Source organism: Elephantulus edwardii, unplaced genomic scaffold, assembly GCF_000299155.1.
Source record: "Elephantulus edwardii isolate Elephantulus edwardi_28Jun2011 unplaced genomic scaffold, EleEdw1.0 scaffold00455, whole genome shotgun sequence".
In the NCBI taxonomy this organism is placed as follows: Eukaryota; Metazoa; Chordata; class Mammalia; order Macroscelidea; family Macroscelididae; genus Elephantulus; species Elephantulus edwardii.
In genome coordinates, this window is record NW_006400205.1 from 610539 (window position 1) to 615678 (window position 5140).

The following is a 5140-nucleotide window of genomic DNA, read 5'->3' on the forward strand; positions in this document are numbered from 1 at the left end:
GTGTGTGTGTGTGTGTGTGTGAGAGAGAGAGAGAGAGAGAGAGAGAGAGGAAGCTTTTTTTCTTACCAACATTTATAGCCCTCCTCCTGCTGACTCTGTGTGTGTGTGTGTGTGTGTGTGTGTGTGTGTGTGTGTGAGTGTGTGTGAGAGAGAGAGAGAGAGGAAGCTTTTTTTCTTACCAACATTTATAGAACCAAAATAGATACCTGGTGCTCTGGCCAGCTTTTCGGATGCTTCTCTTGACGTAGGCCCTGGCAACCCCTGAAGGTGTTCTAGGGGTATGTGTGTGTGGGTTTTTGTAGGGAATCTTCTTCCTCAAAACTCAGAACCTTTTGACTTTCCCCCCACTTTGGAAGTACAGGGCAGTGATTCCACACTGTGAAGTTATTCAAGTTTGTTGTGGTTTGGTTTGGTTTGGTTTTTCAGTTGGTTTGCCAGCCACCCCGGGCTGGGGGTGGCCTGGGTTTGGATATCTGTTGTATGTCTTTTTCCTGAGAGAAGGTAGTGAGTTGTGGGTGTACCTAGCCCCTTTACCTAAGAACGTCAGTGTCACAAGTGGAAATGCCTTTCATTGGTGATCTAAGGACTCTGCTTTCTTCTCCTTGAGATTGTGCTGTGGGCTGTGGACTGGGATGACTGGCGGGTCTGCCTTCTCTGTGTTCCTGGCTCACCTAAAACTGGGGGCATCACCCTACTTTAGCCTTGTAGGACATCTTGCTCTAGAATTGGATAATTGTCAAATTGCTTGAAAACCTCAGTCGAATCCCTCCTGACCCGTGTTTGGCCCAGTGAGCTCACTCTTCATCTAGTTCTGCTGTGAATGTTAATGTCACCTCCCAGGAGCTGCAGAGACCGATCCTCCCAGGTGCCTGACTCCTTCTCTGAAGTCTGTGGGATTAGCAGAGCTGCGATCAAGACAAGCCTTTACACTGGCCTGCGTGGCCTCTTCTGCTAAGATCCTTATTCTTTTTTTTGCATAAGAAGTGCCTTTTCTAGTCGGGTGGTCTTCAGCCCCCACATGTGCTCCGTGACCAGCACACTTGGGCTTTGTCTTGACAGCCATGAACACCATACCTCAGTACAGTTACATGTAAAAGGGACACGATTATGACAATTTTGCCTTGGTTCTCAGCCTCCCTCCACCCACTGGGCTCTTTCTGTCTGGCTTCTCCCTGGGTTCAGTTCTCTGGCTTCAGAAGTGTGTGAGGTGGCCACCAGCACTGTTCCTTTTTTGTCTCTTAAGGGAACTGCAGCGGCTTCCAGCAACGCTAAGCCCTGCACAGTGAACACGCCCTATCAAGTCTCCCTCATGTTAAAAGGTGCCCTGGCCATAAGCTGTCTGTTAATATTTTGCTTTACTTTCAGCCCCGTCTCAAATGTTGGCTCCCTGAGCCCCTCGCTGGAGCACAGGACACCCCTGCTGTGAGAGAACGGTTTCTGACCCCACCCTTGTGCTAGCAGCCGCGCCATCCGCCCTCTGCCCTTTACTGCCTGCCTTTCTCTTGCTCTTTCGGGTTGTGCAATAACTCTCCCAGCATGTGGTCCTTTCCACGAGCTTTTCTGTCCTTGGCAGTGCCCTGCAGTTGGGAGAGGGATGGGACCCACGGGAGGCGTAGATATCGGGCCTCGATGGAGAAGTCTCCGCCCTTCTTGGCTGGCATCCTCCAATCTTGGGTGAACGTCTGTGGCACCCTAGTAGAAGGTGTAGCATCCCCTTAGAAGTCCATAAATGTGTTGAGAACCGGTTGGGGCGGGGGGAACCATCCTCATGATGGGACATTGATAAGTCTGCGTCTGGGAGTGAGAGCTGATGTGATGCCCCGTGGTGTCACCGTCGCATTCCAGAGTTTCTTGTTCACGTGGAGAGGAAGGGGAGTCTTCTGACCCAGCCACGCACAGACAGCCCTGTGATCTGTCTGTGATCAGAAGTATACCAACATTTTTCTGTGTGCGTGTGTGGTACAAATTTAAGTGTTTATGTGATGAGACTCTAAACCTCATTTTTCAGTTCTTCTGTTTCATAAACTTCTGAAAGATGAGCTGAGGCTGCTGGTGCCCTGAGCAACTCATAATGCAAATGTGGACAAATGGTCTTTTTTTTATTTCTATTCTAGCCTGTTCATGTTATGGACCAAATTTCAACAAGGAACTCAAGGAAAATTTGTACTTGCCGTATTTATGCTTTCATGTAAAGGGTTTTTTGGGGAGGGAGGGACTTTTTATTTTTGGTGAAATTTTTTTTTTCAAAATCCTTTTCCACTGTTTCTGTCTGGTTTTAAAACAAATTACGGTTTTGTATGGATTTTTTTAATGTACATTTTGAAACAAAGGATCAACAAATATTTTCTGAAATAACTGAATAAAAGGCATAGAATTATCAGTTTCATTGTCCTTGGTATAAATTATTTCATGCTTCTAAAATTTTTTTCCCCATCAGCAGTCTTATGTTTGCTTTACTTGAAGATTGAGTTTGCATCAATATTAGCCCATGCTCTTAATATTTTTCACCATATTTGTCATCTCGTGTATGTCTTCAAGTATATTTATTCATTGTGGTGATATGACGATGATAGAGTTGATGTGAAGTACTATGGAATCAACACTGATAGCAGTTATTTTCTAGCAAAACTAGAAATTGGAACCTTGTCTGATCCTTCGCTGTTTTCAGTCTCCACTGTTCTTAAGACCATTGTTAGGGTGTCCACATAAATCCATCGAGTCAAGGTTAATTCTCCTCTGACCCTCTACCTTTCCAAGCATGATGTCCCTTTCCAAGGACTGGCCCTTCCTGATAACATAGCCCAAGTGTGTGAGGCAAACATCCTTTTGAGGAGTGCTCTGTTTAGCCATCTTCCAAGATAGATTTGTCAATAAGTGGATACAAACCAAGCATGATGTCTTAGTTGTGTAGAGCTGCTTTCACAGAGATAACACAAGTGGAGGGCTTTAACAAATGTCATCTCTTACAATGTAAGAGGTTAGAAGTCCAAAGTCGGGATGCTGGTTCTAAGAGAAAGTGTGTGCAGTGCGATCTGTTGTGGAGAAAAGTCCTTGTTTCCTTCAGCATCTGCAGGCCCAGCCCTCCCTGGACACATCCGTATATCTCTTATCAAGGAGCATCCTCATGCAGAGGCTAGGAACTGAAAAGATCCATTCCACTCCTGATGATTCCTGCCTGCCCCTCCGCCTGCCTTCCCCTCCAGCTCTGACAAGGTGACCACAGCATCCATAGAGTGGTTCATGTCATTACAGGAAGTCTTCATCCTAGAAGGTTCACCGCTGTTTAAAATTTTGACATAATGTGTGAGGGTAGCAGAGGGAACTACCGCAGATGGAGGTACAAAACCACACAAAAAACTAGGCACAATTTTACAAATTCCAACTGTGATCTAGGTATCAATTTAGAGTAATTGGAAACTCCATTCACAGTAGCTCCCAAGGTCTCTCGAAGGGCTTATAATAGACGCTTACAAGCAAGATTAACACCAAGGCAAAATACTGATTTGAGCCCCTTGCTGGAGCCATAAAAACAAGAAGCAGCACTTGCTGTTGTTGTTAAGTGCTGTCAAGTTGTAGACAACTCATTGCGACCCTTGGAACGAAAGCCCTGAGCACTAGTCACAGAGTTTTTGGAGGCAAGCCATTTCGGACATGGATGCCACTCTTGCTTCCAGGCTTGTTTTAATTGGGGAGCTCCACCAAACACTGTCCACCATGGCTAACCATTATTACATTTGGCACGTTGAGTGTCACAGTGTTTAACACCACAGGAACCACGAGTTACCTCTGTACAGCAGTGCACACACCAGTGCTCTATCACTTAGAAGAATGATTGACAAAAAGCAATTTAAACCAGCCCACCCTACTATTCACCAATCCCAGCCAACAACTTCTTTAGAACCAGCTCCTGTAAATGACTTTGAAACAGGTCTCCAGGGCATGCCACTTATACCCTCATGGGTTTTTCAGTAGAAGGCCTCACTTTTTATAGAGCCTTCAAGTATCGGGGCTGACAAGCAATTAAGTACTAAAGCTTTCAAAATGAAGTGATAGCCAGTACCAGACAAAAGGATTTAAAAATGTTTAGATTATGGGCCATCTATAAACCTTAGACTGATGAAAATCTTTCTCTTTCCTATATATTGGACACTTAGTGGGATGGGATTGAGTATAGCCTCTGGTGCTGCTGCTTTTGTTCATAGGTTATATTGCTAGTAAAACCTCTCTCTTTTCCTGAAACGTGAGGTACCCATATGATTAGAATCATTTACTCCAGGAGTTTGAATCTTAGCTTGAGAGTAACATACCTTTGGTGTTAGGTGGTGTGGTGTCAAGGGTTCACCTTTCAAAATGCTTTTCTTACCCTTTGATAATCCTAAGACTCCACCCTGCCAAAAGGCATGGCCTAAATTGCCACATTCAGTTCTTGCACCTGGGAATCTGGGTGGGCCTACACTCTTTTCTGTTTGGCTAGGACACAGTCCTAACCTGAGCCAGGTGCTCTACCTGCCCTACATCATGTTTGTAAGTCAATATCAACAGCTGAGTGAGCTTCCAGCAAATTGGAGGCAAAGAAGATGGAAGGGAGGTTTAGGCTTGGGAGAGGGGTTTGGGGGAAAGGAACAGTTAACAATGAAAATGGAGAAGTGGCACAATAAATGAAATGTTTGGACATTTTTAGCCTGGGCTTTTTTGGTAGTTTGGTACTAATTAGCCGTATGGTTGGTATTCTAAATTAAACAGGTGGGAACAAAGAGTATCCTTTATTCAGCCCACTCATCTTGTCTAATTAGCTACAGATAATTGAAGGAAGGGCTTTGAGTTCCCTACCTATGGTATGAGTGTGTATAGTAGGATCAATTACAATTATTTTCTGGAATGCTCTTTCTTTTGTCCTTCCTCTCTATCACCCATCCTCTTTTATCCCCCATCCTCTCTCTCCCCTTCTCTATACCCCTTGCTCTCTATTCCCCTTTCCCCTCTATCCCCCTTCCTCTCTATTCCCTCTTCCTCTCTATGTTCCCGTCCTCTCAATCCCCCCACCCTGTCTCCCTATCCCCTCCCATCCTCTCTATCCCCCTGTCCTCTCCATCCTCCATCCTCTCCATACCCCATCCTATCCTCCTGTTCCCCCTTCCTC